The following is a 13280-nucleotide window of genomic DNA, read 5'->3' as shown; positions in this document are numbered from 1 at the left end:
CCAAGTTTTTGGTGATTTTTTTAATAACAGTTTGGATGTGTATGTCAGATGTCAAGCTGTCATCTATTAACATGCCTAGAGCTTAGTGTTTGTGATGATCTATTTGCAGTGGTGATGAAAAAAGAAGTTTTAGTGTGGATATAGCACTTTGGGGTGCATAGGAGCATTTTTTTAGTTTAATAGATGTGAGCTATCCAGCTGGACATCTATAGAGAACATCGACATCTGTACAGTGACAGAGACCTGGTTTAAAGCTCCAGAGAGCACCGCTGTATTACCAGGCTACAATTCTTACCACACCTTTTGGTCACTTAACCCGGACTGAAATACTAAAGGAGTAGGAGTGTCCATATTCATAAAGCATATCCACACCTCCAGGCTAGTTGCTAAGGTAAGGGAAATCAGCTCTTGTGCTTTACAAAAAAAAAAGTACCAAACCAGGCATGTCCAAGGGTCAGCTTCCATTGATTTCTCCTGTCCATCTGGTGAATCTGGGCATACTGGGGCAATGCAGCAATTGCATCATGTACACAGACAACCCTCTCCTACCACCCAACACTACAACCTGTGAGAGATGCACTTACATAGCCAAACTGGAAGCAAAGCTCTCTCTACCCAAGATTGTGCTAGACAGTCAAGAGGAGAGGGTTAACACCCACATCATACCTCAAGCAACACATAGCCCTTCTAAACCCACACCACCAACACCCACACATAGCAACACTAAACCCACATATGTAAAGTCTCTTAACAGTAATCTGCCCAAGCAACAAGGACCTCCGAAGCTGAAATGCAAACAAACACCAATCACAACCAAAGTGTCACATAGCTCACAACACCAGTGTGCCACCCAACAGCAGCTCCTAAGGCAAGACAACATACCCAACACTTTAGTCATAGGTGACTCTATAGTCAGGCACACTGATGTCCCACTCACCAGGCTGAACAAGGAGAAAATTACAGTCAGCTGCCTGTCGAGTGCCAGGATCCGCCACATAACGCATGCACTCAAGTCACTCCACAACAAGTACAAATATGACGCTGTCATTGTCCATGTTGGAGTGATTGACCTGAAACATACCTCCCTGGATACATGAAAATAGACATGGAAGAGCTCTCGGATCATGTGGCCCAGGCAGGTATGACCATAGCCCTGAGTAGCATCCTGCCTTCGCCCAGAATGATACCACAGTATAAGGACAAAATGATTGACTTCAACAATTCCAGTGTCATTCAAAGAGGATCCAGTATCTGTCTACCTGGGACGACATGATCGGCAGACCACGATGCTTTGCCAGAGATGGTCTGCATCTGTTGCCCCTGGGATTCAGGTTACTGGCTAAGGCTCTTGTCACCCCTACAGTGCCTTTTTAGGCAAAGTTCAAAGGACAAAACCACCACTGTAACAGGTACAAGCATGCAAAATCTGAAGGTAATGCTACTCAATGCTGGAAATCTAAACCTCAAAATGCACTCTCTCTTGAGGCACTCCTAAAAATGGAAAACATCAATATCTGTGCAGTAACTGAGACCTGGTTCAAGGCTCCAGAGAGCACCCCTGCAATACCAGACTACAACTCTTACCACACTTTTCAGCCACCAAACCAGAACCAAAACAATAAAGGTGGAGGAGTGTCCATATTCACCAAGGATATTCACAACACCAGGCTAGTTGCCCAACACAATGCATCTAAAATTCTCCAGGTGATCTAACACTAGGTAAGACTGATCTCCAAATTGTAGCTTGCTACAGATCCCCCACCATGCCCCAAGATTCTCACTGCACCTTTCTAAACATACTGGAAAATATTAAGATACAGCCAAACACCCTAATACTGGGTGATTTCAACTACCCTGCCATTAACTGAGAAAACTACTCATGTACCAACACCCTTGCCCAATGGTTCTTGGAATTCATAAGTTCCAACTCCCTGGATCAGCCCACCAGGGGCTCCAATATCCTAGACTTGGTCATTACCAACATGGGAAATCGATGCTCCACATCTATGGTCACCCCCTCGTTGGTTAGGTTTGACCATAAGCTAATCACCCTTGACATCCTCATACCACCCCCACCCCCCAGTAAGGAAACCTCCATAAAAAACTTCTCCAAAGCCAAAAAACTCCCTTACCAGCCTCGGTAAGAATTTGAGATCCTCCAAATCTAGTTACGAAAATGAACTTGCCAAAGATTCCAAAGACAGCCATAAGGCATTCTATAGCTAAATGGCAATGCTCTGATCTGCTCTGAGCTACAACAGAATGGCATTAGATATACTGATCCAAAGGATATTGCCAATATCCTGGCAGATCAATTCAGTGCAAACTTTACCCCCCTCTCACCCCCTAAATGGCCCATCTCAATACTGAAAAATTGTCAAATTCTGGTAATAACGGGCACACAGATAAAAAACGCACTCTCCACAGCTAAGAATACAGCATCCATGGGACCAGATGACATCCCAGGCTGTGTACTACATAAACTACAAAATGAACTGGCACCTCACCTAAGTGTCATGTTTAATCATAGCTTCACCTCAGGCTTCATGCCCACTGAGTGGCGCACAGCTACAGTTATCCCACTCCACAAGGGGGGATCCACCTTGGATTCCAGGAACTACAACCCCATCAGTCTGACAAGCCTGATCTGCAAGGCCATGGAATGTATTATCATGGAACTTATAAACAAAGACATTGGCAACTTTCAAACACTGGACCCCACCCAGTTTGGGTTCATGAAGGGCCGATCTTGTCTCCTGAACCTGATTGACTTCTTTGAATCAGTCTCCAGAGTCATGGACAAGGTGGTCCACACAGCCTATCTGGACCTCGCCAAGGCCTTTGACACCATCCCCCACTCTGGAATCATAGATAAACTTACTAAGCTGGGCATTAATCCCTACATCACTCAATGGGTTGCCAACTGGTTTACTGACAGAACCCACACTGTAAAAGTAGCCGAGTCCAAATCCAGCGCCAGACAAGTGACAAGTGGAGTACCTCAGGGTTCAGTCCTAGAACCACTGTTGTTTGGCATCTACATCTCTGAAGTACAGGCCAACACTAAGGGACTCTGGCTAACAAAGTTTGCAGATGACTGCAAACTGAGAGCCATTACTGAATCCCCAAATGATGTCGATATTCTACAAAAGGGCCTTAGAGAAACAAATGCATGGTGCCAGAGCCATGGGCTCAAGCTCATTGCCAAGAATGTAGTTATCCCCTTTGGGAAAAAACATTTACCCGTGAATTACCACATAGGTGGCAGTACACTAAACACCGAAAGTGTGATAAGAGACTTAGGGACACAGGTGGACAGTGGTCTCACCTTTGATAACCACATCGCCACAACAGTCAGAAAATTCTTCTATGTAGCACACCTCATCACTAAGGGCTTTTCATCCAGAAAAAAGGAGGTCATTGTCCCACTGTACTCATCCCTCATTAGACCCATTATAGAATACAACTCTCTATTTGGTATGTACCTCTCAAGACATCTGCAACAACTGGAATAGCTGCAGAAATAACTCACTAAAAGAATCACAGGCCTAAAGCATATGCCCTATGCTGGCTGTCTAAAAAAACTCCACCTATACTCTGTCTCATATCATCTACTCAGAGGTGAGCTCTGCTTAACATACAAGGCCATGTCAAACCCAGAGCGGTTGGACATGCTACACAAAGAAATCTCAGTCCGTCAGAGACACATGCTCCAGGGATCTAAATCTTGTCATCACAATGAACAAAACATGCTGGAGGGATAGGTTCCTGACCCAGAGACTCCCCAGACTCTTGAATAAACTGCCCATACATGTCAAGCAGAGTGCCTCTTTGGACCTCTTCAAAAGGAACCTTGGTGATTGGATGGGAGATAGAAAATTCACCCGGGGGATCACGTCAGTCACCCTGCTAGACAGGGATCCAGGGAAGTAAATACTGTGGGAAGAAATAGCCAGGGAATTGTTATGGCTAGGGTTGTATAGGCCCTAGGGCCGATAGCCTAGTACCAACCTATGAACCTATGAACATTATACCTCCAAAATTATCCAAGTACAATTAACACTGGGTAAGACTGCAATTCAGGTTGTAGCGTGTTACAGATCCCACTCCATGTTTCTAAATATACTGGATAATATTAAGATACAGCCCAATCCCTTAATTTTGGGAGATTTCAACTACCCCTCCATCAACTGGGAAAACTACTTATGTACTAACTCATTTGCCTAACGTTTTATTGAATTCATCAGTTACAATGCCCAGGATCAGCTTGTTCATATCCCTACCAGGGGTAGCAACATCCTGGACCTGGTCATTACCAATATGGGTAATAGATGCTCCATGACAGAGGTCAACTCCTCGCTGGTCAGGTCCGACCACAATCTAATCACTCTAGACATCCATACCCCCCCCCCCCCCCCGTTAAGGAAACCACTGTAAAAAACTTCTCCAAAGCCAACTTCATTCTTCTTAAGTCAGAAGTGGCAAGCTTCATTACACCCACACAGATGGAAAATAGTGGCACGACTGCTGAATCATATACAAATACACTATATAAGCACATACACGAGTGCATGGACCGTGCCATCCCCAACAGAACCAAGATGCTGGCCTCCAGAAAAAAGAAGCCAATTTGATGGTCCCCTGCCATAAACAAGCTCTACAACAGAAGGAAGAAACTGTTGCAGAAAAGAGTAAAATCCCATGACTGCAGGAGCTCCCTGGTCAGCCTCAGCAAGAAGATGAGATCCCTCATAAAATCCTCCAAAGCTAGTTACGAAAATAAAATCACCTTGGATTCTAAAGACAACCACAAAGCCTTCTACAGCTATGTCAAGAATCTCAATGGCAACACTCAGATCTGCTCTGAACTACAGCACAATGGCACTACATTTACCGAACCAACTGATATTGCCAACATCCTGGCAGACAGGTTCAGTGCTAACTTCACCCCACCCCACCCCCCAAAGGGCCTATCCCCATTCCGGATGATTGCAAACCCCCTGAAATCATGGCCACACAGGTGAAGACCGCACTCTCCAAAGCCAAGAACACAGCATCTATGGGACTGGACAACATCCCAGGCTGCATTCTGCATGAACTACAGAATGAACTGGCACTCCACCTAAGTACCATGTTCAACCATAGCCTCACTTCAGGCTTTGTGCCTAAGGAGTGTCACACAGCGACAGTTATCCCACTCCACAAAGGGGTTGCCACCATAGACTGTGGGAGCTACCACCCCATTAGCCTGACAAGCCTGGTCTGCAAGGCCATGGAACACATCAACCTAGAGCTTATAAACAAAGACATAGGTAACCTCCAAACTCTGGGCCCCACTCAGTTTGGGTTTGTAAAGGGTAGAGCATGCCTCCTAAACCTGACTGACTTCTTTGAAGCAGTCACTAGTGCCGTAAACAAAGGTAAGGTAGTGCACACTGCCTATCTTGACCTTGCCAAGGCTTTTGACACCATCCCCCACTCTGGTATTATAGATAATCTCACTGGACTAGGCATAAATCCCTATGTCACAAGATAGGTGGCCAACTAGCTCACTGACAGAACCCACACAGTGAAAGTAGCTGACTCTAAATCTGACTTCAGACCAATGACAAGTGGGGTACCACAGGGTTCAGTCCTGGGTCCTCTTGTGTTTGGTATCTACTTCTCTGAAGTCCAGGCAAATACAGCTGGTCTCTGGCTAATGAAATTCGCAGGTGACTGCAAACTAGGAGCCATAATCGATTCGCCTAAGGATGTGGACATTCTACAAACAGGCCTCACTGAGACTGATGCTTGATGTCAAAGTCATGACCTAAAGCTCAATGCCAAGAAGTGCACTGTCATCCCCTTTGGGAAACATACCATACCCATGAACTACCACATAGGTGGTAGCCTACTAAACACCAAAAGTGTGATAAGAGACCTTGGGACACAGGTGGATAGTAGTCTCTCCTTTGATAATCACATCACCACAGTAGTCAGGAAATCCTTCTACATGGCACACCTCATCACAAAGTGGTTCTCCTCCAGAAAAAGAGAGGCCATCATTCCTCTCTACTCATCCCTTATTAGACCCATCACAGAGTACAACAACCCATTTGGCATGTATCTCGCAAGACATCTGCAACAGCTGGAAAGGCCACAGAAATACCTCACTAAGAGGATTGTTGGCCTCAAACAGATGCCATACGCCGACCGTCTCAAAAAACTCCAGCTCTACTCTGTCGTATATCGCCTACTCCAAGGTGACCGCTGCCTAATATACAAAGCCATGTCTAACCCAGACCTGATGGACATGCTATACTTAAAGAAATCTCAATCTCTCTGAGCCACATGCTCCAGGGACCTAAACCTTGTCACCACAATAAACAGAACATGCTGGAGGGATAGATTCCTGTCCCAGAGACTTCCCCTGCTCTGGAATAGGCTGCCCATTAATGTCAAGCAAAGCTCCTCATTAGCCCTCTTTAAGAGAAATCTTGACAATTGGATGCGTAATAGGAAATTCACCCCGGGAATCACTGCTGTGTCTCTGCTCGACAGGGGCACAGAAAAATAATTTTCTTGGGTGGCGAAAGCCAGGGAACTTGTTTGGCTAGGCTTGTATAGGTCCTAGGGCTGATAGCCTAGTACTTACCTATGAACCTATAAAATGAGTCTTGCAGCAGCCTTTGTAAGTTATTCCAATTTTGGGCAGAGCAGATGAGTGTCAAATCAGATGCATATTAAATGAGGGTGGTATGCCAGCTTGTCCATACCATACAAGCACTAAAAAGCTGCAAACAACAAACCAAAGAAAAATAGGCATTGAAGGCAGTCAAAAACGTGAAACCAACTGACTGATGCAAAAATTTAATAAGCTGAAGCACTTTTCGTTTGCTTCCTTTAGCAAACTTCCTCAGAACAAACAGTTTAAAAACTATAACAAAACAAAGTTTTTAAACTGCTTGTTCTGAGGAAGTTTGCTAAAGGAAGCAAACGAAAAGCGCTTCAACTTATTACATTTTTGCATCAGTCAGTTGGTTTCGCGTTTTTGACTGCCTTCAGTGCCTATTTTTCTTTAGCTTGTCCATACAGCCTTAGTCATTGCAAACTCTGAAGCTTGGCTGCCTTCAGCAGAGGCTCTGTTTTTGTCTTGCGACATGTGCAGTCCATTTTAGACAATCACATGCCCACAATAAGAGCTTTCCTCCTTAGAAACCTGCATTTGTGTCTGTTAGCTTGAAGCCTATAATTCTTCACCTGTGCGGGATAATCTGTCAATTATTCAAGTGCTCCTCCTCATCCCTGCCAGTTACCATGATACCATCAAATTACAATTGCATATTAGTTTTCTTTTGGTCTCACTTAGGACATCATGCAATCAGCCTGGTTTCCTGTGCCCCAAATCCATGCTGGGTCTTCCAACATTACCTCCTATCCCCCAGATGTAGTCCAATACTACTAGGCTCTGTTGTGAATCCTAAGGGTATCCTAGGGACTCAGTCATCTCAGCTTCTGTCCTTTGGATTTTTTTTTTTATATATATGCCCTACCCACTTCACTGCCACATCTCCCACATTTATTGACTATGTCTGAGAGCAACTCCTAGCTTTCAACTACATGTCTCCAAAGAAGCATCATCAATAAAGCTATCCCACCCAAAACAGGTATGTCCATCCCTCTCTGCCATTCTGTCAGTCACCCGAGCTAGTAAGAGACATGGGTCAACTGAGCTGTACTTAGGGCTTTATCCCTCTTCACCACCAGATCAGCTACATTAACATTACATATTGAGAATGTTCTGCAGTGCTTTTTCCATTGAAGTTTTCAAATGGCTGCTGCAGAAAGAATTCCATAGATAAGATAAGACAAGATAAAATAAAACTTGCATTTGTGCATATTAATAGTAAAACATGCTTGCATAATCCTTCTATCACCGTCTACTAGCATGGTTTTGCTAAATCAGTCTTTATAAAACATTTACCCTTCAGGGATGCAAAAAAATGTCATGCATGTTCACAGCTATTGGGATTTGGCTTTATAGACCTGAATGCAACCACAAAGACTTACAAAGTAAAGAAAAAAGGTCATGGACATTTAGAAGCCATGTAGCTGAAGCACAGGATGTCCTTAAGGGTTCATTTACATGTATCCCATGGGCCTCCATTGCAGGAGGTTTAAGATATCACACAGTGAAAACTCTAGCTTGGCTGAGTTTTTCTTGCAGTCTTTAATGAGTGATTGTTTGGTTGGCCTTTTAACACTTTGGTTTGGATGCTAGTTGGGATATTTTGCAGACACCTTAATTGTTATGGGCATCAGCTGGGTTTAAAGACCCTGTGTTTCTAAATTATAGCCAAACTATGTATTTATTCTGTGCTGATGAGGTTAATAAAAAGGCTAACTCATGCATGTCCACAGCTAGAGTAGTTTGGCTTTATTGGCCTGTGTGTAACCATAAAGACTTAAAAAGTAAAACATTCATGGATATTCAGAAGCCATATAGTTGAAACACTTAATGTCATTTGTATATATCCAATGGGCCTCCAACACCAGAGGTTTAATGTATCATACAGTGAAAAATCTATCTTGGCTGAGGTTTTCTTGCCGTTTTTACTAAATGGTTTGTCTGTATTATCTTTTCACCCATTAGTTTGGATATTTTGTAGGCACCTTAGTCTTTATGAGCATCAGATGGGTTTAAAGACCATATGTTTCTGAAGTATAGCCAAACTATCCATTTATACTGTGCTGATGAGGTCAATAAAAAGGATGAAACAATCATGACCATAGCTAATGGGGCCTGACTTAATTAGTCTGAGTGTAACAATAAATACCGCAAAAGTAAAAGTAAAAAGTCATGGACTTTCAAAAGCCATGTAGCTGAAACACTTGATATCCTTAAGCGTCATTTGCATATATCCCATAGGCCTCCATTACAGGAGGTTTAAGGTATCACAGAGTGAAAACTCTAGTTTGGCTGATTTTGTATTGCAGTTTTTACCGAATGGTTTGTCTGTGTGACATTTTTACCCTTTGGTTTGCAAATCCAGTACTAGAGCACATTGTTCAAACTTGCAGACATGTGCTAGCCAGGTGACCAATTTACCTATCTGAGTTCAGCCTGAAAAAGTTACATGGAGAAACTGAAACAAAGGCCTAGCTGAGGGAGGAGTTTGACAGGACCAGGAAGAATGATTTTTGGATGCTCTCAAAGGGGTTCTGGCAAATGACTTGGCAACTCAGGAGGGTGACACAGAATTTTCCCAGGCTGTTCTTAGCATTGGTGGAGAAATGCTAACTTTAACTAGAGACATTATTGAGACCTGAAAGGAACATTCTGAGCAACTCCATAATCCAGTGTGCATTCCTTTGTCTGAGAAGGCAGTGCCAGAAGCAGATAGTAGAATTATGTCAATTTTTTTTATATGATGTCACTGTGGAGATTTAACAGTTTCATTGTGGCAAGGGCAATAGAGTAGATAAGATCCATTTGAATTGGAAGACTGGGACTGTACTCTGGACTGAGGGTTGGGAGGATGGCCTAATGGTTAAGGTGTTTGCCTTACAAGCACAAGATAAAGGGTTTGAATCTCACAGGGGATAAGTGGCTAGGCTTAAAATGGCTCACAAGGGCAGCTAGCCTAGTACTAACCTATGAACCTATGACTGGTACATGCACAACAGGCACAGTATGGTGTGTTCCAGTTATGGAGGGATCACATCCTTCAGCTTCTTTGAGAAAACTTATGCCACGGTGCTGCAAAATAGACTTTGTTCACTAGTTGGGCCTGTGCTATAGGACAGCCAATATGGATTTCATCCTTGCACAGATGCTAGAGGGGTTACAGGAATTTGTTATTGATATTTACATGTGTTTTGTGAATCTAATGATACAATATAAGTGTGTACCTGGAATGTCTTATAGGACTGTAATATATGAAAAGACCTAACTTTAACATGGGCTTTGGTTATGTGGCTATCAGGGGATTTTTTTCTACAAATTCTACCTATCTTCCATGCATACCTCAGTATTCAAGGAGTGGACATGTGATGACCATGGAAATGTTGTCATCACTCATTCATTCAGGTGGCATAGCATCCAAGTAGCCCTGACCCACTTTTAAGCAGGTACCTCCTGTTAGGTTTCCATTATCTACCAGGGATTCTCTGGTGGTGTGCATACCCCCAAGTCAAACATTGCCACCCATCCCGCAGAGCAAGAGAGAAATAAAAAGAGAGACAGACAAGCAGGAAGTAGCTCACCATTCCCCTTCATCAGCATCTAGCTTCTCCAGTGCCCAGGTCACTAACTGATAGTTATGACATCACCATCCATGCCACAGAATCAGGAAAACCTGAAATATAATATTAATTTTTTTGTCTGTGGCCATGGCAGAAGGGAAATAAGACAGGGCTATATACACATTGATATGTGGACATTTGCTGGATAAAAAAGTATTACATGAAATAGACAATAAGATGTAGGATGAAGAGTTATTCCAAGATGGCTGCAGTCTGAAAAGCAAGTTGATTAGAACTCTCCCAGTGTCAAAAGATGAAACTAGTGTAAAAAAGCCAGTAAAATCTAGCAATATGGGGAAACTCAGCTACTAGCTAGTCACTGCACTGCCTGTGTATCAGCAAAAACTAAATCTGGAGAAAATAAGAGAAAACCAACTAGGAAATTAGAAGAAAATCTCTTTTGGAGAAGAGGCTTGTTGCTATTCAGCAAAAAGCAGCTCAGGTATGAGCTTTGTACTGGATAGCTTATTCATTTATTTATTTATTTATTTATGAGTGAATTGGCAAAAAAATCTGTGAAGGGCTGGGGGAGGAGGAAAGCTCCACACGGATTCCAGTAATTTAAAGGAAAAATAAATTACATGCATTCAGAGGTGTTTAAAATAAGTCTATCACTGGAGAACTATACAGAGTCAAATGATAAAAAGGTTGTAAAGTATAGAATAAGCTTTAAGTAGCTATTCAAATGAGCCAATAAAACTGCAGAAATTAGAGGCTGGAATGAAGGGAAGACTGGCTGAATATGAGGCTTCTCAAGAACTGTTTCAAAAATAGTATAAGTATGAAGGCAGAACATACAGGAAAAATCTGAGATTTTCTGCTATACCAGAAAAATAGAAGAAATATATTTCATTAATTTTATGAAAGTACAAATAAGTAACCAGGCTGGTATTTCACAGCAGAATCTGGCAATTGAAAGGCACATCATGTGTATGAGCCAAATCTGCCCATGAGAAAACAGTAAAAATCTATATTAGTAAAGATTCAGTGATACCAGCAGTAAGAACTGCTCCTGAAAAAAATTGTGTCAGAAGGAAAAATTATTAAAAGTTGGGGATGCTAGAGTGTTAGTGAAAAATGATTATTCATTCTACACCAGTCAGAACAGAAGTGAGTTTATCTCAGCAATCAGGGCATGTCGAGAGGCAGGCATGCCGCATGAAATTAAAATGACTGTTTCCTGTTGTCTTTAGAACATTTTTTCCTGAGGATCAAACACATTTTTGGATGCAGGAAAGGCTAAGGAGGAAAGTAAAAAAAATGTTTACAGAATAAAGAATGAGCCAATAAGCTGAAGGAGACTCTGCTTCTCATTTTTCTGAAAATAACAAAGCCCATACAGTGAACTTGCCAGTGAAACCTTTCCCATTGTTCCAAAAGAAAATGATTGAACAACATAAAAAAGTGCAAGAGCTGACTAGAGTAAAATTAGTTCATAAGTCTTGAACCATAGACTGCTATTTGATAGCTGAGATGATGAGAAAGAAGACCAGTATTAATGCCACAGTGGGAAATACATGAAATAATTATAATGTGTAATTTCTATTACATGTTGTTTAGACACAGGAACCATGCTTCTGCAAGAAAAAAGAGGCTAAAAATGACAGGATATTTGTTGAGTATGTTAAATTGGTAGGAAGACTCTAAAGTATGATTCCCATTTTGTAATAAATGCTTAGACGAACAATGAAGGGACTGAAGGTGTAACTCTAAGTAAAAGGTTTCCGGTCATAGTAATATTTTTATAATAAACATTGTGAAGTAATTTATACGTTTTATTGTAAACTAGTTCTGTATAGTATATAGAGATATTTTAAGTGTGACACGGAGGACTCTTATCAGTTACTGCTGTTTATGCTAGTGACATTAAAGTGAGAAAGTACTTCTTTTGACTTTAATGTATCCAAGGCTTATACTTCAACAAGATAAAGGCTGGATAAGCAATATAATGTTGTGATCTTGGGCTGCTTGGGAGGATGTAAAAGTTTATTGCTCATGTTATTAGTGCATTCAAATGTAATAATTTCCTATGTTTTTAAACAAGTGAAGTATAGATTAATATTCTTAGTTTACTAGACAAATTTGTTTCTAGCATGTTTGCTTAGAAAGTATGAAAATGATAATTTTATCACTTACAAATAGTTGTTTCTTGCATTGGTAAAGCAATCAGCTATGTATTTTCTATCAGCAAATACATGTAATTGGACACAGGGACTCTGCAGGTACAGGCAATTAATTAGGAAATGACTGGATACTGGGCTCTGAGTCATTTGTATAAAAACATCATAACCAATATTTAAATGGAATTGGCAAATGGTTCAGTGAAAATAGATGAAGTCTGTCACTGAGGAAAGTGAATAATTTTACAAGTAGTTGCATCCTTACAGCCTTAGTACTTCATTATTAAACATGACAGTGCACAATTGAATTTATGAATTTGAGGGAAGTCTGGCAGATTTTCTTTGTTTAAGTTAGTGCATGGCATCCACAAACATATTATTTTTTAAACACCTTTATTGAATTATCACTTGTGACATAAGGAAACTTACTTTTATATAAAAGGATCACTTGTGACATAAGCAAACTTACTTTTATATAAAAGGAAATAAACCATGTTAATATGTTCACAGAATCAAACATTATATATCACATATATTATTCTGCAGAATATGATCAGTCCAACATTACATAAATTGGACAGTTCCTTCCTTCGCTTAAACCTCATTCTTCCTTATTAACATTTGTTTTCATATATTGTTCCTACAGTTTCCATTTTTTCTATGTAATTTGCTCCTACCCTTTTATAAAGATTCCATTCCAGTTCATTTATCTATTTTACAATACTCACTACTTCAAATATGTCAGTGCATAATTTCTTAAGACTAAACATCATTTAACTGAGAGTATGCAAGTAGTCTATCACAATTGGAAGGAAAATAGATAGGACAAGGACAGATGACATATGTGCAAGAGGGAACACAGGCTTTACCATG

This window comes from Protopterus annectens, chromosome 6.part0 (genome assembly GCF_019279795.1).
Source record: "Protopterus annectens isolate FY-2018-M chromosome 6.part0, PAN1.0, whole genome shotgun sequence".
NCBI lineage: Eukaryota > Metazoa > Chordata > Ceratodontiformes > Protopteridae > Protopterus > Protopterus annectens.
The sequence above is the reverse complement of the archived record's forward strand: the minus strand, read 5'-3'. Positions refer to the sequence as shown.